Here is a 25,186-nt window from a genome sequence, read left to right on the forward strand (position 1 = left end):
CTCATCGCTAGGAGTACCAGAATCGGCACAGAGTGGTGCACTGCAGGAGCAGGAAGAAGAGTGATTGACAGGTGTGCTTGAACACATCCGCTGTTCCGCTTATAGTGACGATCGAAAGGCAATTTACCTGACAGTAAATCAGGAAGATAAATATAAAACTTCGTGGCAAATAGTAGCAAACAATAGATCAGCCTGGGAACTTGCGGATAGTTCACTGGTTTCACTTGCTACTTTTTTTTAAGCAGAGAATGGATGGAGAAATGCTGGTAGTATCGAAACAGGTTTTGAGAATATGTTTAAAGTTAAATAGACTGCATCGCACGTCACGGATGTGGGCTGGTGAAACCATTCACTGGCAGAGGTCAGTTTCCTGAGAAACGGCCCGCGTATATGCTGGAAAACGTCCTTCAAACTGTCCACAGTCCTCGCTAATCTCCAGAAGACACGTTCCCTTTTTGACCACAGGTCTCTGGAATATCACTGTGGATCATTTGCAGTGTTTCGTGGAGTAAATGCAGTGTATTTTATTGTAAAACATGTCGGCTGTCACTGTGATTTCCATCACTCAAACCGCCCGGAATAGCTGGAACGACAGAAAGGTAAGATTCAACGCAACTTCCAATTTAATAAAGAAGTGTTCTCCATTTCCCCGCCAGAACAAACTCCTTCCCTCAATTTCAAAGGCGATATGATGCATCAAATGTTACGAAATAAATCGACTTTGAGATGAATGCCTACATTAAAAGCAATACAGATATAAAATAAATCCTATTTAAATAGCTGAAGCCAGGTACCATGGAAAATAACATGGAAAATTCACATAATATTTTTTTAAAGTAAAATATTACAATATCATTTACGGAGTCAAAATCATGACGTAGTGATAGAGTAGGTAAAAAATGTTTATCCGTAGGAGTTTGTGTAGTTCGTTGTCACTAATATCCCAGACGTGATAGCCACGCTGATTACCTCAGGGAGCGAAAGATAAGAATAAACGAATACTCCCTATTAGTAAAGAAGTGTTCTCCATTTGCCCTGCCGGAACAAAACCCTTCCCTCAATTTCAGAAGGGAAAGTGCTCCGACAAATGCTACAAAATAAATCTACTTCAACATGAAAGCCTACATCCAAAGCATCACAATATAAAAAAAAAATATCCTATTTAAGTAGCTGAAGCCAGGTGTTATGGAAAATAACATGAAGGAATTCATATCATGTTTTATTTAAAGTAAATAGATTGCATTATCCCTTGAGGATAATCCGTGACACGGGAACAGTGAGAAAAAAATAGTTTAACGTAAGTGTTTGTGCAGTTGGATGTCACTAAAGTCATTGAGATGATACCACGCTAATTGTCTCAGTGGAATTGCACTCTCCTCAATAAAAGTCTGCTAAACCGATCCCCAGTCCATCTGAGCAGCTGAAATGCTCCGGACAACTTAAATCTGCTTCTGACGGAATATGGGATATCCGGCGATTTACTACATCGCGACCATTTACTATCCCATAATTGTAGCAGTTGGTGTCCCCGGTAAGATGCCGGAGCTGGTTACTTTACGTATGGTGCCGTCGTCCTGTTGTTACTCGGCTGCGGTATCCGCATTGTTACTAAGCACAGATGCGACCGTCGGCTGCAACTTCTCCAGAATGGAGGATTCGGGCATCTGATGGATTTATTTGCATTTCCATACTTCGATCGCAGTGTTTTCTTCGCTTTCTCAATTAGGTCGGTGTCGATACTGTCGTTGCTACAACGATTTATCTGGCTAGGCTTTCTGAAGTGATGTCTTTGCTTTTCTAGGTCTGTCTCTATCAGTGTAGACATCTCGACTTTATAACAACGTAGCAGCCTATTTCCGACACCTAGATCTGTTCTACTGTATGTCAGTAAATGGGAGGTCGTGCTTTGTATCTCCTTGATGCCACTTTGACACCGCTACAAATAATCCCTCAGCTCTTTCACCTCTAATAAAGCAAATGGTGTTGTTTACAGTGGCTGTCGACCGTTTTCCGGAAGTGAGTCGGGGAAATGCGATGCCTCACTTTAAACTGTCGGAAGGTGGCGAACACACTGACACTCACTTCCGTCATTGTCCTCCAGCCGGAGCGCAGCGCCCGAGACCGCACACACTGGATTCCCGCTTTTCACCAACAAACAAACCATACCCTGCATAGCATCTGAAGAATGGGGCCATTCGGAGAGCTGCTGCTGACCATATTTCTATCTTGTTTCCAATTTCTTGTAGTTAATGTAACTGTGAGTGTGATTCTATATCGGGGAAAATACATCACCCGTTAATATAACTGCAATTGTCATCCTATCGCGGGGAAAATGCGGACTCTCCAAATGCATCACCCGTTACCTGGTTGGAATGGCAACAGCGGATCTGATGGTGGTTTTCGTTGTTGCTTTAGCGCAACAGAGCAACAATATCTACATTTATTCTAGATACTTGCTCATCACTCCTGTATGCGCAGTGACACTTGTATTTCGGGTCTTAACAACAGACTGTTCTGTTTGGTTCATGGTCAGGTTTACCTTCGATCGCTTTATCGCAATATGTTGCCGAAAGATGCGGGATTGATAGTGCACTGAAAAAACAGCAACGGTGCTTATGGTGACCGTGGTTGTGTCCCGCTTTACTTTGCCCTTGAACCTTACGTCATCATTGACAACACGCCGTGGCGGTGCACTGGCTCATATGAATACGCTACTTCACCAGGATGAAGAGGATACGAAATACTGGACAGTATTTTAACACCATTGCCACCAATTGGCTTAATTCTAGTGTTTAACGTGTTAACGGTAAGGCATATCGTTGTGGCAAATAGAGTCCGCAGAAGGCTTTGGCACAGCAGCGACAATCAGAAAGACGCCGAGGTGGAAAAACGCAGAAAATCGATGATTTTGTTGTTTCTTATATCAGCTAATTTCATATTATTTTGGGTGCCCTATGTAGCCCAATCCCTGAAATGGCAGACACAAAACTATTGTTACCTGGATAGATAATTGAATTCCCCAGTATACATCCTACAACATTTTGGGTTCATGTTGAAACTGCTCAGTGTGTGCACCAATACTTGTATCTATACACTGACATAGAGGAAATTCAGAGACGAGCTGAGGAATGGAATGAAGTATGTGTTTACATTAAATGGCCATCTGTGTAAATAAGACCCACGTCTAATGGCCATTCAGCGGAATTTTCAAATAAAGCTATTTTACAATGAACAGGTTTAGCAAATACGTCGTAAATTCAAACAAACAAATGGTTGGTCATTTTGAAATTGCAGAATTTCCGGAAGATTGCGGACTTCATAGAGTTCAGGTAGGTAGGAATACAGAAAGGGAGGAGAACTTTGAGCGTTGGTTTGTTAATAGGCTGTGAGACGAGCAGAGGAACATGAAGGCCGCGATCACCCCACTTGGAGTATTCTATACACCCGCCCACCTGATTGACAAATGGTAACGGGAACAGTGAGGAACCGATCGGAAAGCGGAACTTGGACATCGGCTATGTTATTGGCACGGGTAACTGAAAGTTCCATAGTATTCTTTGGCACCTCCTGAGGGAAAAAGGTTCAGGTATGGCATAATTTCAAAGTTAATTACGGGAAGGATTCATTTTCAGTTTATGAAGACATGCGGACTAGCGAACAGTCCGTACTGGACCTTGTGTTAGAAAAAGTGAACTATTCAAGTGATAGTTATCTCGGCGGGTCAGCATTTCAGAACGACGGGGCAGAACTCCCCTGCATTTACCTTGCACAAAGATAGGACAAGAGACCGTGGGATGTACTTAATTGGTGGACTGCGATGTTTGCTGCTACTTGGCAGGGACTTGGGAAGCTAAATTGAGAAATGATGTACTCAGGGAAATGCGCGACAGATACATGGAGGTTATATAGGGAACACTGACATGTATAGGCTTATCTCATTGACGCAGGGAAAGAATGATAGCGTAAGGTGACAAGAAAGTTGGAACAGCTCATCAAGGGGAAGTAAAAATGGTACTTAAAGTTCAGGGAGAAACTATCATGCAGGGTTATAGCGAGTCACAATGTAGACAGCATAGAATTTAACAATGGACTTAGAAGAGTTAGAAGTCCTTGGAGAGTTGCACTGTGAAGAACAGTAGGAGGCTAGAGAGAGTGGGGCAGATCAGAGGTAAAAGAGGAAACAATATGTCTGGAGTCCAAGGAGACAGTGAAGCTCCTCACTGAATACATCGAGGAATGTGAACACAGCGGAAAAAGGCAGATACGCCAGATCATGCCGACGCTCAGAGAGAGGATGCGATGGAAACTTGGAAAACATTATGAAGATGATTCTCCCGTGCCAGGAGGTATATAATACAGATCATTTGTGAAAGGGAGCGAAGTTATTTCTCAGCTTTTGGGCAGGATATTTGTGTCTTCGCTGGCCACGTATGTTGAGTGAGTAGAACTAGATGAACGGGGGTGGAAAATGTTATTCATCTGTTAAAGCAAGATAATAGGGATATTCGTTGGAATTATAGACGAGTGAGTCTTACGTCAGTTGTGGATAAACTATTGGGGATGATTTTTCTAGATGGAATTTATGAGTATTTGGAGAAACGATGTCTGTGTACTATTACAGATGTCTGAAATTAGGGATAGCATCAAGTCCAAGGAATAAAAATATAAAGTAGCAAAAAAAAAAAAAATAAAAGCGGCACACCTGAAGACTGGGAGAAGTTCAGAGACCAGCAGAGGAAGACAAAGGGCTTAATTAGGAAAGAGAAATAAGATTATGAGAGAAAGCTGGCAGGGAAAATAAAAACTGACTGTAAAAGCTTTTATAGATATGTTAAACGAAAAGGATTGGTCAAGACAGATGTAGGTCCCTTACAGAGAGAAACATGTGAATTGATCATTGGGAACAAAGACATGGCAGACCAACTGAATAAATACTTTGGATCTGTCTTCACTGAGGAGGACAAAAGTAATCTTCCGGAAATAGTCAGGGACAGAGGGTCTAGTGAGTTGGAGAAACTGAGGGAAATAAATTTTAGTAGGGAAGCGGTGTTAGGTAAATTGAAGGGATTAAAGGCAGATAAATCCCCAGGGCCAGATGGTCTGCATCCCAAGTGCTTAAGGAAGTCGCCCAAGAAATACTGGATGCATTAGTGTCAGGAGTGCCGGATGGACTCAAACGCAGGACGCAAACACTGAAGTACGAGGGGAAGGACAGGATGGTGATGCCATGGCACTAAAGGTAGAGCTGGGGTTCAGGCAGATCCAGTTCAGGCAGGCAGAGAGGAGCGTGCTCCCGAAGTTCAGGCAGGCAGAGCAGAGCGGGGACCTGATGTTCAGGTAGGCAGAGCGGAGCGGGCTCCCGAAGTCCGAGTTCAGGTAGACAGTTCTCCGGGGTTCAGGCAGGCTGGAAGACAGGTCCCCGGGTTCAGGCAGATTGGTCCCCGGGGTTCAGGCAGGCAGGAAGACAGGTCCCCGGGTTCAGGCAGATTGGTCCCCGGGTTCAGGCAGGCAGACAGGTCCTCGGGGTTCAGGTAGGCAGGAAAACAAGTCCCCGGGTTCAGGCAGGCATACAGGTCCTCGAGGTTCAGGCAGGAAGGCTACGGAGGCAAGGGATAGGAACAGGCAGAACCACTGTCGGGCAGCGGCAGGTCGGCTGCACCTGCCCGACGGAGGCAAGGGGTCGGAACGGGAATAGGTCCAGGGTGATCAACTCAACAGTAATGATAACGGGAACATCGGAAACGGCCGGCAGACAGCGCGACAGCACGAACAAACCACACGAGCGGAAAAGCGAGACCAGCGCATGGAAAGAAAGGTGGGGGAGCGGACCAACCTGGTAGTACTGGCACGGGGCAGTGAAGCATGATGAAGAGAAGATCTGAGCCCGGGCGTAATCACAGAATGCAAAACAGAGTTCGGAGCCGGCGGAGATACGGGAAAATAAAAACAAAACGACCACCCGCCTGGTCCCAGTACCAAGGCCCCTTATAAACACCTGCAGCTCAAAGAGTTACAGTTGTGTCTCCTGGAACCAGAAGGGTCCTAACTAGATCACGGGTGACGGGAGGGACAACTGCAGGACCCGGAGTCCGGAGCCGCCGGACCGGATGAAAACCCAGAACGCGGAACCGGACCGTACTCTGACAGTACCCACCCTCCTCTAAGGGAGCCTCCTGGCCAACAAAGCTGGGCTGGACGGCCGGGGATGGTACGGGGGGTGGGGAGGGAATATCCAATGCAGAGAGTACCCCAGGGTAACGGGAACTAGCCTCCAGTGCCTGTGCCACTGGGTCCATGCTTGTGGTGGTCATTCCGTCAGGAGTGGCCGGAACGACCCAAACGCAGGACGCAGACACTGAATTCCTCGGGAGATGGGGATGCCATGGCTTAAAGGTTAGTGCTGGGGTTCAGGTAGATAGAGTTCAGGCAGGCAGAGCGGAGCGGTCTCTCGGCGTGTTGGACGCCTTCTGATCGGCCCTCTGCAAGTCTACATTCACTGTATCTCGATTATTTACCCCTCTTGTAGTCTCCTCAAAGAATTCAATCAGGTTCGTCAGGCATGGTTTTCCCCAAAAGGAAACCATGCGTACTTTGTCTTTCTTTTGTTATTTATTTTTAATTGGGTTTCATCATCAAACAAACATTTCCGTAAGATGTATTTCAGACGTTGCACATATATATCATATAATCATATATACGTAACAAATCTCCACAAAGTATTTATCTGAGGTATACACTTATAGAAAAGAGTGGAAAGAAGAAAAAAAAACAAGCAAAAAGAAAAAAAAATCTAGGGACAAGTAGGGAGTGATCTTTATTTACAACATATTCATTGATTTGTGACAATATAATCAGGCCTATGAGGTATTATACAGTTAAACCATTTTCCCTGTATGAATCAACCTGTTCCAGCATATGGTTAACAGATGCTGTTATCTTCGCCATTTTGTAAATGTCCATTGTAATTTCAATCCGTGTATTTACAGTTGGGCTCTCCTGTGATAACCATTTCATAGTAAGCATCTTTTTAACAGCCACCAACAGTATATTCATTAAATATTTATATTTCCTCAAAAGTTCTTGAGGTATATATCCAAAATATATGGTCTTACTCCTGAAGGGTATTTCACATTAAAAGACATTTTTTAGGACACTGTGTATCCCCTTCGAAAGGTTTTTGATAACAGGGCAGTCCCAAAAAAATATGACAATAATTTGCATTTTGATTACCACAACTTCTCGCGCAAACAGGGAGGTTATGATCATAATGGGATTTCTGAGAACGTATTATAAAATATATTATCAAGATTTTCCATCCAAACTCCATCAATTTCTGTGAACTGGTGCACTTCCATTGATGCGTCCATTTTATTGTCTATTCTTTCTCGGATATACCCCTCCTTCCTTCTCCCATTTTGTTTTAATGTATGAGGTCGAATGTGTTTTAAGATATGACAAACCCTTATCCATGCTTGAACTGTTTCTGCCACCGTTATCTGAATTATATTCTTTTCTAAATAGTTCTATCAAGCATGTACGTGCCTTGATTACAATTTTAAGTGTCTTATTAACATATTGTCGCATCGGTAAATACGGATAAAAATCTTGTTTTTTTTTCTGATGTGTTTCTCTATAAGCATTTCAAAACTGAACAGCGTTCCTTCTTTCATTATGTTGCAAATAACTGTTATTCCTTTAGCTGTCCAGTCCTTTAATCTAGCATCCGATTTATTTGGTGTAAAGTCCGAGTCATATGAACACAACTTAAGAATTGCAATATCGGGGGGGGGGAGGGGGAGGGGGTGGCATCACCTGATCACGTAGGATCGAGACGTGAGAAGCCCGCTTTCCCGTAAAAGACTAGTAAAGTACTGTTTCAGTGAAGAAAAGTTAATAAATATCCTCTGAAAATTATTTGTGAACTACCGAGGATTATTTTTAGATATGCCGCCTGAGCAGAAAAAGAAGTGATCAACTACTTTGAAGACAGCGCGAACCGAGAAGGAAAAAAAGCCCTGCCACCATGTCGGAACCTTCGACTCAGGCTGGATCTCCTTATGATGAGACACACTCTGTCTCCGGAGATGATCAACAGGAAACTGTGAGGACCTCAGCAGTCTCTACGAAGAAACAGAAGAAAATTCTCTAAGAAGTGCATAAACAGATGCAAACCAAACTAGATCCCATCTGCAATTGAAAGTGGAAGTGAATCGGAAGTAGAATCGGATTCTTGGGACAACGTGGAAGAGGAAGAGGAGGAACCAGACGAAATTAAAAGTGGAGATGGACATGACATAAAAGATGCCTTAATGGAAATAATGTTAGAAATAAAAGTTCTAAAAACAATAAAAATAAATATTGATAATATGAAGTTTATGTTTGGCACGATTATGAAAAAAAAACAGGAAAAAAACAGAAAAGAAAGTTAAAAAGCTCCAAGAAACAACGGGAGATATCATTGAAAGAGTGGACAAGATGGAAGATAATATACTGCCTGGACATCAGAAAGAAAGCGATTGTTCGAAAAAAGTGGATGTGCTTGAAAAGTATAGCAGGCGAAATAATATTAAGATTGTTGTTCTTAAAGAGGTACACAGACAGAAGGTCCAATAATAATTTTTCTGACATGGATCCCAGAGATTTTAGAAATGGGAGAGGGAAATCAGTTGTTAGAAATTGAACGGGCTCATCGAGCTTTCAGACCAAAGACACAACAAGATCAAAATCCGGTGTCAATCTTGATAAAGTGCTTAACATATCAAAACAAATAAAGGATCCTGAAACCAGCTGCCAAAGGTGCCAAAGAGAAATGGGCCATATAGGGATGTCAGCGGGGTTTCGGTGCACACTGAATTCGGATTGCACACATTTAGTGTAGTGGCGGCGAATATGGAGTTCACGCTGATTAGGGGTGCACATGGATATGTGGATCAGCACGGTCTTTATTGAAATATTCGATATAGAATAAGATTGCGCACTGATTTCGGGGTACTCCTACGGTTCTCTCTGTTTGCCGATATTCAGTTGCTGTCACTTTTTGGGTACGTGGGAAATTTGAATTTCGAAAAATACCTTTTAAAAAGTTTGAAATGATTCCTATTATACATGTGGGCTGTCAGCGCGTTTCGGTTGCTCACTGATTTGGTTATATTCACAGATATGTGTGTTCACGCGGATATGTTCATGTGCGCACATTTTTGATTATGTTTCCAAAAATCACATGCACACAAATTTCGGAATACACACAGATGTTAGCAGATTAAGATTTGGACACAAATGTATGGTTGAGTGCAGAGTATAAATTTAGAGGCTGCCAATTTCTCAACTGTTTGAAATGTTACTTCCTCTGGATTAATTTGAAGTGTATGTTGGTGTGTCAGCCAATGGGTATGTGGGTGCACAATGAATTGGGAATTGCACAGGTTTAGGGTATGTCGGCTAATATGGGTTGAACAGTGTCTTGGGGTGCACATGGAACGGAACGGACTTTTGGTTGTTTTCCTGAATACAGGGATGCGTAGAAATTTATGTATGTTGTGTCGTCCAATATGGGGGTTGTCACGCTTCTGTGGGTGATTTGGGTATGTCAGTTGATTTGGTGATATGATCTCAGACTTTGGGAAGAATGCAGGATTTTTAACGTCAAGACAGTCATTTTGCGTTTGAAATTGTACTTCCTCTGGTCAGTAATGTGTTGTTTGCGCTATATATTCATTTTGGGCTGCGCTCTTATTTGAGAACGCGCGCAGATCTCGGTGTGCGCAAGGGTTGAACTACTGAATACGATGATGCTCACAGATTTGGGGTAACAATCAAATATATTTGTGACGGTCGATGTGCAAAAAGGACTTTCGGCCGTGTAAGTATTTCTAATGTTGAGACAGACAATTTCTGAATTGTTTGAGCTAATTCCTGCTCTGAGATATTCACCTATGCATGTGGAATTTTCAGCGTGTTTGAAGTGCGCACTGATTTGGGGATGGTCCTGATTTAGTGATGTCACCGCCAATAAGGAGGTGCACACTGATTTGGAAACGCTCACTGATTTACTGATGCGTAGGCCAATAAATGAAAGGTAGCAGGTCCTGATGAATTAGAGATAGAACAAGTTATGTCCCGTGAAGATTCTGAAATTGAAAAACTTATTGATTTAATCAGTGACATATATGAGACTGGAACAATACAAGAAGAGATGAAAAAAACTGTATAAATCACACTTCCTAAGTAACCAGGTGCAATAGAATGTGAATTACATAGTACGATAAGTTTAATGAGCTATATCACTAAGATATTTCTAAGAATTTTGATGACAAGAGCTAACAGTAAGACACAAGCTGAAATAGGTAAAGAACAATGTGGTTTTGTGGAAGAAAAAGATATAAGGTGCGCGATATTGATGTTTCATTTATATAACCTTTAATAATGATTGCACTTTGAAATTTGTTCTTTCTTTATTTACACATACGGGAATTATTTTGTGAAATATTTGAAATGATTCTTGCTCTGGGCCAATCGAATGTGCATCTGGAGTGTCAGCATGTCATTGAAACATGGAAGGCATGGACACAGTGGAAGGCCAATATTTTACCCTGATGATGACATTTCTAATAGCAAATGGCATGCATTCAAGGTGAAATGGGGAACAGTATCTAATTCCAGAGATGGGGCACGATATGCTGTGATCTTATCGGAATATTTTTAAAGTATATATGCATTGCATCTGCTGGTAAAATACTTGATGGAAGTTCAGAATTGAAAGGCTGTTGAGCTCACCGCTCAGTACTGAATGAAGTTAAAATATTATTATTAGATACCAGGTCTTGGATATGGGCTCCAGCCGCTTTACACAAAGTGCACTTATCTCACATTTCAATTAATACCTATCAACCCGCGACAACGTGGATATCGCGCAGAAATGAACCTGAGATCCACATGAGAAAAGTGTCAGCATTAACAGACACCAATATGTGTCGGGACAGTGCTCTGTCACATTGCATCCCTCCAGGTGTCAACACAGAACCATGTGAAGATTAAAAAATAATACAGTTAGCCTTTCTGTCAAGAGGCTGGGTCATTCCCGATATAACAGCGAATCGAATGACAAAAATTAGTTCTAAATGCATCTGTCTTCCTCTGTTCATGTGGTCAGTCGCTAGGGCCCGTTATTCATAAACATCTCTCCTTCATACTGTACTTGCTCTGGTATTGGGAAGTGAACCTAGTCAGGTGTCAAAGAGCATTCGGAAATATGAAGGCAATTCTATCTCCCTTTTTATAGCATTGGCAGGGTTATTACCAGACAAGGCGAAATTTGCGGCTAACAGGTAGGAAGTGGGAAGCATAATTCGGGAACAGATGTTCTCAGCGAATATACGGAGACATGTGGCAAATGTACAGTAGATATTTGCGTGGGACTCTGCATAGATACGTTCCAAAGAGAAAGGATGGTAGGCTGCAGGAACCGTGGTGTAAAAAGTCTGTTGAAAATCAGGTCAAGAAGTAAAGAAAATCGGACTAAAGCTTCAAAAAATGAGGTAATGATAGAGATCTAGAAGAGTATAAGGCCAGTAGAAATGATCATATGAATGAAATTAGGAGAGCCAGAAATGGCCACGAGAAGGCCGCAGAAGGTGGATTAAGGAAAACCCAAAAACATTCTAGAAATGTGTGAAGTACAAGAAGATAAGACATAAAATAATAGGACCAATCAAGTGTGACATTGGAAAAGTGTGTATGGAACCGAAGGAGATAGCGGAGGTACTTAATGAATAGTTTGCTTCAATATTCACTATGGAAAAATAAATTGGCGATTGTAGGGATGACATACAGCGGACAGAAAAGCTTGAGAATAGAAATATTGAGAGAGGATGTGCCTGATCCTTTGGAAGGCATCTCATTGGATAAGTCAACGGGACCGGACGAGATGTACCCAAGGCTACAGTGGGAGGCGAGGAAGGAGAGTCTGGCGATGACCTTTGCAATATCAATGCGGACAGAAGGACAGAAGGATAGAAGGAATGAAGGACTACCTATGTTGTTCCCTTATGCAAGAAAGAAAGTGCAGACAGCCCAGAAGCTCTCAAAAGGAGGAAAGAGAGCAGTCCGTCAGTGGAGTGACACTCAAAATATGAACATGAATAGGATCCACAGAGAACAAGATGCTTGGATTCAGAGTTAGCTTGCTCACAAAGTCGGATGCAGTCTGGAGGTGTGTTATATCCGGTGTTACACAAAGAGCTGTTTATGAAATCCTTAAGTGTCCTGGATGGAAACGTTTCTGGGCGGGGTATGAATCTTTCAGAGAATATAAAGATTACTATCTTTGTAATTAGCGTAAACGACCAATTAATGATACAGAGAGATATTGATTAGTTAAATATCTGGGTGTGGAACTGACGGATGGGATTTTATCAACACGAAATGGTGGGTGTTGGACTCCGGGACAAAGATTCCGTTCACTGTTATTGGCAAGTCGATTAACCGTGTTGATGTGATTTCTGTTCCCAGCTCCCTGGGAGTGTTTGTACACGTGGTTGGTTTGTGATGCAGGCTAATGCGGAGGTTACATGTGTTATCACTCTGGAAGATGTGTCTTCAATAGTGTGGATCTTGTTGCAATTTACAATGCCAGGCCGGCCGCATTTGGAGTTGTATTTGCCCCATTGTCTACTTTTTTTTTAGAAAATACAGAAGTGTTTTACTAATCCGTTGCCTTTGGTTTACCAGTATGCTTTTTGAGAGAATGTTTTAAAATAGGAGCGGCTGCACAGACGTGTATTTTCTCTAAACGACGGAGGCTGAGGGGGGATATGATAAAGCTTAATAAGATTGTGAAGGCCTTTCATACAGCAGAAAGCCTGATTCTTTTCCTTATCCGTAGGAATACAAAGAGATATGCTGCAGGGTTCCAGCCCGTCAGACAGATTCAAGGAGTGGATTAACCTACTAAATGGGTCGGGCAGAGACCATGCACCGAGACTATAAAGAAACAGGTAAGAAGACAGAATATAAACACGGGGAAATAGAATGAGCACACGGCTGCTGTTGATAGGTGAAACAATGTGAAGAGGAAGTTATCTGAGTGAGGGTTGATGAATTATGAAGATGGAAGCATCTGACGGAAGAGGAAAGCCACGTATGAGAGAATTGGAAAGAGAACGGTCCCCAGTTAGATGTGATGGGGAGGTGAGAACAGAAGTGCTATGAGCGGCAGAGATTGAAGGGGAAACTGACAGTGGTTTATAAAGTGATGAGGAATATTGATACAGTAGACGGCTTGAGTAATGTTTCGAGGGTTGTAATGCCTCCTACCAAAGGCTTTGCAATTTAGGTGCGCAAAGGCAGTTCAAAAGGAGATGTCAAGCCAGATTTTTTTTTTACCACAGAGAGCGAAGGTTGTCTGGTATGTAACGCCCAAGATGATAATGGAGGCAATCACAATAGTAACGTTAAAAACATTCTTAGACTGTCCTATGCAAGAGCAAAAAAAAAAAAAGCGCACGGCAAGGGCGTTTAATATGGAGTGAACCAAAGGAGGTGATTTCACTTGACCATCATTGATACGTTCCCTGGACCAATGGCTTCACTTTCTTGGATTCTTCATCTCAAACTTAAGAAATTTATTACTTATATTTCTTCTTACGTGCACAGTTGACTGTTGTCTGCACATTGGTTGACCCCCATGTTGGTGAGCTCTTCCATTGAGTCTGTTATGAATATATTTCCATAAATTAATTGAGTATGCCCGCAAGAAATAAATCAGAGCGATATATAATGTATGTAATGTGTTAATAAATTTCGTTTAGCTGGGCATTCGATTGCTAATTTGTTCAACTCAACACAATGGTGCGGAAAAGAAGTCCGTCGTTTATTGTTTCAAGTGTATCTGCCTCACATACATTCGTCTGACATTGGCCTGTCGGACACCCTCTGGGTAATGACGTAATCCCCTGGTAGGTTTTAAAAACTTCCACTATCACCTTAAATGCAAATGTTGTGGTTTTGATGACCTAATACAGGGAATGACCTGTCTTCATTCACCATATCTATGCTCGACATGAGTTTTCACACTTTTCTGATTCATGCCGCATGGGGACAAAGTCCCAGCTCTCCCTGTATCTCTTGATACCTCGGGCCTTTGAGCCCATGCAATATTCGCTAAATCATTTGCAGCATAATGATGTCCTTCCTCTAATAGTATGAGCAAGTAAGATTTCATCAATATCTTGTACTTCTACAATACAACACCCTAAACGGATGAAGGCCAGTGGGCCAGGCACCACCTGAACCATCAATGTAAGTGGCAGATATAAGGTGGATGGTAGCAGTCTTTCCCCCAGAACCGGGGAGTTGAAAACTGGAGAAAATAGGTTTAATCTCAGCAGCGAAAATTTTAAAGGGTCAAAAGGGGCACGTTTTCACATACGTGGAAGGAGCTGCTAGAGGAAGTGACGAATGCAGGTACAGTAACAATGTAGAAGACTCATGCATCGAAAAGTTTTAGCGGAACATAAGCTGGCAAATAGCTCTGGAAATCATGGGCACAATGGACCGGGCAGATAAAAGTGTTACACAGCCCTGTGAAAGAATAGGTGGGCAGGAGCGAGGGAAAAGACTGTCTTCACCATCACGCCTTGCTTTACGGTGCATGAGTCTGGAAAGAATTCATCTTTTGGTTGGACTGTCTAATGCTGGAGCGCACAGCCTCAGAAAAGAGAGGCGTCCATTCAGAATTGCGGTAAGCAGTATTGCTTTTTCGCGAAGGCGTAGTGAATCAGTGGAATTCATTGCCACAGGCAGTTGTGCAGGCACATGCTTTAATTATAGCTATAACAGAGGTAGATACAACATAATATTACAAGATAATTAAGGTGAAGCATAGATCTGGACCCAGTGTAGAGATTTTAGATTGAAGAAAGGCTATCTTTGAGGAGATGCGAAAGGATTTAGAAGGAGTGGATTGGGACAATTGGTTTTATGGAAAGGTTGCAATAGAGGCATGGAGGTAATTTAGAGGTTAAAATTTCAGGGTACAGAATCTTTATGTTCCTGTTATGTTGAAAGGAAAAAGTTAAAAGTTTTAGAGAGCCATGGTTTTCAAGGGACATTGGAAACTTGGTTTGAAAAAAAGGCAAAGATCTACAATAACGATTGTAGAGCAAATGAGTAAATGAGGTGCTCGAGGAACATAAAAAAATGTCAGAACATAATCTTAGGAAATAAATTAGAAAAGCTGAAAGAAGATATGAGGTTGCATTGGCAAGTAAGGTGAAAATAAATCCAAAGGGTTTCTACAGTTATATTAATAGCAAAAGGATAGTGAGGGATAAAATTAGCCCCTTAAAGATTCAGAGTGGACAGCTATGTGTGGAGCGAAAAGAAATGGTGGAGATATTGAACAATTTCTTTTCTTCGGTATTCACTCAGGAGACGGATATTGAATTGTGTAAGGTAAGGGAAACACGTTGGGTAGCTACTGAAACTAGGATGATTAAAGAAGAGGAAGGACTGGCGCTTTTAAACAATATAAAATTGGATAAGTCTCCGAATTCTGACAGGATGTTGTCTCGGACCTGAAGGGAAGTTAGTGTAGAAATAGCAGGGGCTCTGACAGAAATATTTCAAATGTCATTAGAAACGAAGATGGTGCTGCAGGATTAGCCTATTGCTCATGTGGTTCCATTGTTTAAAAAGGGTTCTAAGAGTAAACCCAGTGATTATCGGCCTGTAGGTTTGACGTCAGTGGTGTGTAAATTAATGGGAAGTGCTCTTACAGATGGTATATATAATTTTGAGGATAAGCAAGGTCTGATCAAGAACAGTCAGTACGGATTTGTGCGTGCAATGTCATGTTTGACAAATCTTATTGACTTTTTTGAAGCAGTTACTAGGAAAGTTGACGAGGGTAAAGCAGTGGATGATGTCTATATGGACTTCACTAAGGCCTTTGACAAGGTTCTGCACGGAAGGTTACTTAGGAATGTTCAATATTTAGGTATTAATATTGAAGCAGTATAATGGATTCAACAGATGGGAGATACCAGAGAGTAGTGATGGATAACTGTTTGTCAGGTTGGAAGCCGGTGACTCGTGGTGTGCCTCAGGGATCTGTTCTGGGTCAAATGTTATTTGTCATATACATTAATGATCTGGATGATGGGCTGGTAAATTGGATTAGTAAGTTTGCAGATGATACTAAGATATGTGGCGTTGTGGATAATTAAGTAGGTTTTCAAAGCTTGCAGAAAGATTTAGGCCAGTTAGAAGAGTGGGCTGAAAGATGGCAGATGGAGTTTAATGCTGATAAATGTGAGTTACTACATTTTGGTAGGAATAATCCAGATAGGACATACATCGTAAATGATAGGGCATTGAAGAATGCAGTAGAAAAGGGTGATCTAATAATAGTGCATAATTCCCTGAAGGTGGAATCTCAAGCGGATAGGGTGTTGAAGAAATCTTTTGGTGTGCTGGCCTTTAGAAATTATAGCATTGAGTACAGGAATTCGGATGTAATTTTAAAATTATACAAGGCATTGGTAGGACCGAATTTGGAGTATTGTGCACAGTTCTGCTCACCGAATTATAGGAAATATATTCATAAAATAGAGAGAATACTGAAGAGATTTACTAGAATGTTGCCTGGGTTTCAGCACCTAAGTTACAAAGAAAAGTTAAACAAGTTAGGTCTTTATTCTCTGCAGCGTAGAAGGCTAAGGGGGGTCTTGATAGAGGTATTCAAATTTATGAGGGGGATAGATAGATTGAACCCATTGAGAGTAGGGGGAATTCAAACAAGTGGACATGAGTTGAGAGTTCGGGGTCAACATTTTAGGAGTAACACGAGGGGGTACCTCATTACTCAGAGATGGGTAGATGTGTTGTATAAGCTTCCAGTAGAAGTGGTAGAGGCATGATCTATATTGTCATTGAAAGTATAATTCGATAAGTAGCTGAACAGGAAGGGAATGGACGTATGGGCTGTGAGCAGGTCGATTGGCCAGGTGAGAGTAAGCGTTCGGCCCACACTACAGATGCCGAGATGGCCTTTCTCCGTACTGTCATTGTTATATGTTATATGGTTATATGGATATCTTCTTCAGTGGTCAATGGATGAGGGGATACTTGCGGGAGGCTGGCGCAATGCTGAATACTGGGGCTGAGAAGAGAAATGGATAAGATGTAATGAAATAGTGCAGCAGACTCGATAGGCCAAATGTTCTAATTCAGCCGTGATATCGTATGGCATTTTTGTAACATACTCTGTATTCTGAAGTTCTATTCCATAAGCCAAGAATATCTTTTTCAGGGACGTTGTTGAGAATGTGATTTGGTTGGAAGCCCCCCCCCCCACCTCCCACCACTTCTGGTACACCTGATCCGCCTCCAATTGCACACCGCTCAGGCGCCGTTCCACTGCAGCCATTCGCAACATCCCTTGCTCCCGTTACATTTATAAACTCGCTTTCCACTCCAGTTGGGCGTATGTTGCACTGACAAATGTCGATGGCTCGATGCACAGTGCTATAGTTCCATGCAGTGTTTACCATGGATATTCTGCAAAACCCTGACGCCTCTGAAATTTCCAATAAATAGTGTGCTTTTCTCACCCCGCTGCCAATGTGAATTTGTGTTTACCACAAAACTTTATCAGATTACAAACGATGGAGAGGTATCATCTATTAAACTGCATAGACGCATAGTGAAAAACTGATGTTAGCTAGGCTGAGGTGACAGAAGATTTTGGCACTGGGTAATGCAATCGATATTCCATAGCTTGACGCCCCATTGAGTAACTTCTGTTACCCAACCCTTCCTGTAATCCTTGCCTTCCTGCTTTGCAAATGTCTCTTGAGACATAACCACCAGTTTACTGATGTATGCAACCATTGTCAACTGCAATATTATCGTACTTTCGCTCTTGTTCAAAGGCTTTCGCTTCACTCTCATTCACCCGACCATGTCCATTCTGAATCACTGTTAGTCTAGAAGCCATTCTTCTCCTTGTGATTGTCAAGTCTCTGTAATAATTTGCAATTTATTCAACGAATGTGACAGTTACGCCAGCTCATTCACCATTTGCACAGTTTATTACTTGAACTGTATGAAGCATGCAATCTTCCGCCGATTTTTGGGATTATGGAATGGCAAATCACATGATTGTTTGAATTTATGAGTACTTTACCATAACTAATCATTTTTAAACAGTTTTGTTTGAAAACTCCGCTGAATTGCAATTGGACTGGACGTTATCTACACAGATGCCCCTTTAAGGTAAATATATACTTCATTCCATTCTTGAACTCTTCTCTGAATTTCCTCTGTGTCAGTGTATAGATAAAAGTGTTAGTGCACATACTCAGAGTTTGCAACATGTACCCAAATTGCTGCAGTATATATACCGGGGTACTCAAATATCTGTTTTGAAAAGAATAGTTTTGTGATTGCCAAGTCAGGGAATGAACTACATAGGGCAACCAAAATAATATGAAATTAGCGGATATTGCAAATAACAATATCATCGATTTTCTGCGGTTTGCTACCTCGGCATCCTTCTGATTATCATTGTTGTTCCGAAGCCCTCTGCGGACTCTATTTGCCGCAATGATATGTCTTACTGTTAACCCATTGAATACCAGAATTAAACAGATCGGTAGCAACGGTGTTAAAAAGCTATCCAGAAATTCGTATCCTTTCCACATGGGTGAAGTAGCATATTTAGCTGTGAAGGCGCAATGCCACGGTATGTTGTCAATGATGACGTACGGTTCAACGGCAAAGTAATACGGGACACATTTGAAGCAGCTCACTATAACCACAATCACGATAACCACCGTTGCTGTTCTCTCAGTGCAGTATCGTTCCCGGAGCTTTTGGCAACATATTGCGATGAAACGATCGAAGGTAAAACTGACCGTAAACCAAACAGAACAGTCCCTCATTATAACTCTAATTACAAGTGTCAGGGCGCATACAGGAGTGATGAGCATGGATCTAAAATAAATGTAGAATTTATTGGTCCATTCCACTAAGCAGAAAATTGCAACCATCATCAGATCAGCTGTTGCCATTCCAACCAGGTACCGGGTGATGCATTTGGAGAGTCCGCATTTTCCCCGAGATAGGATCACAATCGCCGTTAAATTAACTACAAGAAATTTGAAAAAATAAATACGGAATTACTGTTGGATGCAACTCTTTGAATGTCTACCATTCTTCCGATGATAAGCAGTATATGTGTTTTTTTTCGAAGAAAAGGCAGAAATTCAATGTGTGCGGACTACGTCGGCGCACTCCGGCTGGTGGACGGTAATGGACCGGAGTGGCAGTAGGTTGGCGACTTTCCGACAGTTTAGAGCCGGGCATCTGATTTCTACTACTCATGTACTGGTGATCCCTCGATCGCTCCAGCATACGACACCATTTCCACTACTAGAGGTGGAATAGCTGAAGGAATTATATATGTACTGAAATTCATGTTGTTCAATTTATACATTACAACTTAGTGATTTTCAGAAGAACAGACCGGAGTGTTGATATTCGACTGGACGATCATTTGAAAAAGCTGCCGATCTGCAAAACTGACCACTGTCACTTCAGAATGACGAGGAAGATTAAACTATGAAACTTTGGCAATATTGGCACCAAAGAATTTGACAAAACAAGGGAAAAAAACATCACATCGAAGAAGTATGGACACTGAAAAAAATAAATCAGCTGCTGGAATCCGGAATCCTGGAAGCAGGTTTCAGACGAGGGTAGAAGCTGTGATAAGGAAAAGGTCGAAGAGTACAGCGAAACAGAAGCAAAAGGATGGCATCTTATATAGAGTGAGAAGCTCCAGTAACTTACCTGGGATACCGATCACTCCAATTGCAGGGTAGAAAATGCCCACGATGTAGTAAATCGTTGGATATTCCATATTCCATCAGAAGCAGCGTTCAGTTGTACGGAAAGTTCCATTTGCTGATATGGGCTGGTAATCGGTTTTACAGAGTTATATGCAAGGGAGAGTAATTCCACTGAGGAAATTAGGGTGATTACCACGTCAGCAACATAAGACACAACCAGCAAAACAAATACTGACATTAAAGTGTTTTTCACACTTTGTCACTGTTCCATAAAATTGTCTCCCCAGGGGATGTTACAAGCTATTAACATTTTAAACAAATGATATTATGAACATTGCTAATTTAATTTTCCAAGACATTTCGCTTCTGCTGCTGAAATGGAACATCTTCTAATCAGTGTCAATTCTAACATAAACAATCATCTTGAACAATCAACATGGACAATCAACTTCAACTGATTTATTTTGTAACATCGACGAAGCATATTCGCATCTGACATTAGCTCGGCAGGTGAAATGGAGTACACTTTAATGAAGGGGGAAAGAGAATATTTTTTTCTTTCCATCGTTCTGGTCATTTGGAAACATTTGAAAGATGAAAAAGTAAGAGCTGATACCTGTATCACAATAAAACACGCTGTACGAATGTACTTCTAAGCATATAAGAGATCGAGAGCAATATTCCAGGGACCCTTGATAATAAAAATGTTACGAGCCCACACGATATTAGCTGCGGTTTGTGGACCGATTACTAAAAGTCCTTTTCCTGCACACACACATGGGCCGTTCGGTATGAGGAAATGAACTACTCGTGGTGAAAGACGACCACTTTATCCGATACCCGTGTCTTGCGGTGCAGTTTATTTAATTTTAAAGACATTAACCAGAGCTGCCACAGTTCTACCACCATTTACTCATCAATACTAGCTGTGAACAGACGTAGAATTTAAAATCTGGATATATCAAGATCCAGACTGGTCTATTCTTTGCCACGAAGTCAGAATTAAATACTGTAAAATGCAAAGCATTAAATCCGGACTGAAATTCTGTGCTGAAAATCTAAAGCTGCTGATTTAGATCCAACACCGGATTACAGAGAGAGGACGGTTGATTTGTTGACTTTGACTAGTGTGCGCTGGGATTGGGGTCAGTCCCGGTGTTATTTATCATCTTAAACAATGATTTGGTTGTTAATGTTAACAGGTGGATCCGAAAAAATGCGGTCGGTCTCAAAATTGGGGGCGTCCAGTGCAGGTTAGGCAAGCGTGAGCATGATCTTGACTCTCTGGGAAACGGGTTGAGAAATGGTAGGTGGAATTAAACAAGGGCAAAGGTGATGTGGTCTGCGTTTGGAGAAAAGCATGCAGCGGAGAAGTTCGCAGATTATCTGACAATGTACCAACGGGAAACCGAAAAATCAGCGGAACAGAAGTGCATGGAACCTCGTCTGTTGTTGGTTCTGCACTCTGATCGGGGTGAGCCGATGGTGAAGGAGAGATATCATTGTATCACTACATTGGGTCGTATTTATATTTCGAGGCACGGGCACAGTATTATTTTCGTATATCTAAATGAAATTCGACGATATTTGTTTGCATGTTCTCTTACACTCTTTTGTTTAGCCATTCATACGAAAATAAATCCAAATATTCTTCCGTGATTTTCCAGATAAAGAACCTCAATTTCGAACATAGTAGTTTCAAATAATGGAAAACACCGGGGAACATTAAAATGGCGAGTTTTCATCACCTTTACACATCCGATATGATATTCTCTGATGTCTCATACCAGGAAAAAAAAAGAGTGATTGTGATTGTTAAAATGCCCTGTGTACACGAAAACCAACGTTCAGCATACATAACTATTGAAGAAAAAAGTGCTGAATGCTGCAAAAAATGTGTATGTATTTTATTTTCAATCGGACAGTGTGATCGCAATAAGGTAGAATTATTTGACATCACTAATCAGATTAATTACAGTCAAGATGAGGTGCAGTTAAAGCGTTATATTTCGGCACTTGCAGAAGCACGTTCAGTTATATGTTTGTGCAAAATAAAATATACAGCTTTTGTTTCCAAAAGAGATTTTGAACAAATTTTTAAATATTGCTCGAATGAGACAAAACTTTGCAAGAGAGAGAATAAAGAGATATCTGCATATGGGCAGTGATGTGAAACACAGCCGAATGATTGTCCGCAAACTCTCCATTAGGAACACTCACAGTCATCTGTTAGTGCTACTGGAGATTGGATTGCACATCAGCAGACGAATTGATTGTAATACTGAAACATCAGAACGATTACACGCCTGGTTTATAGTTCATAGAAACACTTCCGTTCTGTATGCAGAATGGTCCGTGCTTTACTGACTTGTCCCTGACAACACTGATGTTTTCATTACTTCCCTTGAGCCATCACTGAGCTGAAATGATAATATCACGGCTGGCCAGCCTGACAGCATCATAACTAATCCCACTGACCGTCGTTAACCCTACTGATAATGCTGTCGCTTCAGCAGCCTCAAATGATGAACCTGATGAAGTCCCGTCGTAATCTCGTTATTCACTGAAATACATTCCTGAGATATCCATATTTTGAAATTGTCATCTATGTACACAATTCATCTGTAGACATTCAGACAAGTTCCCGAGTCCTGTTTAGTTTGGTGGGCGCCGAAGATGTTTCGAATGGTGGCAGCAGGTGCGGTTGGCAGTCTGAACGGCCCTCCGTGCCCTCCTCCGGCGGTGGAGCACCAGCGCCTTGACCGACGGGTCTTCTACCGTAAACAGCTTCGCAGAGAATGCCGGGGATCGGCAACCATGAAGATCACAAAAGTTCATTTACCGTTGCAGAGGAGCAGTGTCAATGTCTAGGGTGGGAGTCGGCAAGTCAGCGCAAAATCTTGTTCACGTGCTGAGTAGTTCATGCTGACCGGCCGTTGTTCTGTAGATTATAACCAAACGAGAAACTGTCTGAGGCGACGGGGCTCTCTGTCATGAAGGCTGGAAAACAGCTGGACTGTTGGAAAGTCGAAAAGTCACCTCCAGGAATTCGTAGTGACCAGCAGCGTTATGGTCGTATTCTTCCCCTCGTCACCTGGCAGATGCAGATCCATTGTACACTCTCCTTATATGCATTCCAGTGAGGTGTGGACCATGTTGAGTGTTTTAGCTCCGCTCCGGCACCGGCTGGGGACTGGGATGGGCGGGTGAAGTTGTGCAGTAGCGTTTTGACTGAGCAGTCATTCGTGGCTTGGTCTGATGAGGGGTGAGATCGCGCAGACGAAGCTGGGGCAGGGTAAGGCCCGCAAGGACGTTGATCGCGATGCGTGTTGACGGAGAGGAGACACGGGGCTGGATTTCCGTTTACTGAAGCTGTCGGCTAAGTTGTGGTCTTCCTCTGGACTGAGCTCGAGGGTTTCATTCGTCTCCAAAGTTCTAGCGGATGAAGTCAGCTGATCCGGCAGCTCAGCAGTGAGACTGATAACCAGGTGAAGTGAGAGACGTGGGTGGAGAGTCAGGGGTAACCCAAGGTAAGAGGATGGAAAAGGGTGGATTTGCGGTGCCCTATGATGATCACCTGCCCTGTTCGTATGTGTGCCCTGACCAAACCACACCCTCAGGAAAATCTGGCAATTGTCATGATGTTGAAGGGTGAGAGAAAAAGCTCGATAGGGAGCACAAGCTGCACACCCCGAGTCCACATAGGCAAGCTGCCGCTGCGTTGGAATTCACCAGATATAGTCAGGAATAGCCGTCGTGGTCTCCCGTTCGACAAGGCAGATCGGTGGGCGTTTTCGATACATGTGGAGACCTTCGTACGGCAGGTTGTACTGGACAGTTAGCTGGCTGGCAATATAGGGAGAATTGGCTGAATGGATATATAATTGGCTTCAAAGTACAAAGCAGAGGGTAATATTGGAAGAAAGTTTGTTTTTCGGACGCGATATCCTCACTAGTGACATGCCTCAGGAATCTATACTGGGTTTATTGTTTTCTGTCTTCAAAATCAGTGGTGGGTAGAAAAAATGCAAGACGTGATTCCATACTTTACCAGTAGAGTTGTTACTGATTTAGGTGATAATGTGTACAGTGAAGAGTGTTATCTAATTCCACAGAAATTCGATCGACTGATTAAGTGGGCAGAGGTGTGTGAAATGGGAATCAATTCGGATGAGATTGATATGCTGTAGTTGGGAAAGTCAATAACCTATAAACGGTTTGGCCCTGGCGAATGCAGTAGCAGAGAGGAACTGAATGTCTTTAGCTCCCTAAAAGCGGCAGTGCAACATCAAGTAAGGCTACTTTTGGACTGGTGTGTTCAGTTATAGCCGGCCAGCTATAGAACAAATGATTTTACACTGAATATAGTGCAGGACTGATTTATGAAAATGTTAGTAGGAGATAAATAATTCCAATGTAAGAGAAGTCGGACAGCAAGAAAATGATTCATTAGAGCTGAGCAGAACGAAGGGTCAACATATGGATGTGCCTGACATAACGAGGAGTATCGACAGGGTGCATGCACTGTCGTTTTACCAGATTTGTATAAAATTCAATAAAAATGGCATTGGTAGGGAATGGACATTCAGAAAAGGTGTAGTCATGTACAATAACATCATTTAAGAGCAGTTGAAGAGATGTATTATTTGGGAAGCTTTTGAAGGTCATGCACCAGACGTTGTCTGCCAGCGGACTGTAAGCGCAACGGGATCAACAGTAATGTGAATTTAATGGGATGTGAGGACAGAGCGTCAAATTGCAATAAATCATGTTTCTCCATCGTCAGACTATTTGTGTTTGTATCCATTTATCGATTCTATAGGCACAGGTGACTCCAGCGGTTTACATATGTCCCGTCAACATAACGCCTTTCAAGTGAGCAGCCACCGTCTGCATTAGCCGCAGACACGGAAAGGATTCTGCAGAGAGCGGGCCGGAGAAAACTGAACAGACTAGTCCATGTGCAGACTTACTGTCCACACCACCATCTATACTGGTAACATCTGAAAAATGCAGAACTATAGAATGTATATTGTCTTCTGACCGTTGATGTAGAAGACAGAAAACAACAAAACCAGCACAAATGATTGAAACATATCTTTAGTCATGGACCTATAGCCCGAAGAAACAAAATGCCACTATCTCACTTTGCTTTCTATCATGAAGTCCAGTATGTATACAGTTAGCCAATTAAGCTGGTAGTGCATGCCATCTGACCACTCAGAGAAGTATCTTTCCTGCAGTTTACGACAACATATTGCAATGAAACGATCGAAGGTAAAACTGACCGTAAACCAAACTGAACAGTCTATTGTTGCAACAACAAAGATAAATGT

The 25,186-nt window shown here is 42.2% G+C and overlaps 1 protein-coding gene across 1 annotated transcript in view; it reads right to left on the bottom strand.

The window, feature by feature from the left end:
• Positions 1–486: 486 nt before the first annotated feature.
• LOC132407299 (zinc finger protein 271-like) overlaps positions 487–25,186 on the bottom strand; it is a 109,076-nt gene continuing 84,376 nt past the window's right edge. The window contains exon 6 of the transcript XR_009516439.1: positions 487–583. The gene's annotated coding sequence lies outside the window, so the exon portion shown is untranslated. The remainder of the gene's footprint in view (positions 584–25,186) is intronic.

The sequence above is a fragment of the Hypanus sabinus genome, chromosome 18, assembly GCF_030144855.1.
Source record: "Hypanus sabinus isolate sHypSab1 chromosome 18, sHypSab1.hap1, whole genome shotgun sequence".
NCBI classification, from domain to species: domain Eukaryota; kingdom Metazoa; phylum Chordata; class Chondrichthyes; order Myliobatiformes; family Dasyatidae; genus Hypanus; species Hypanus sabinus.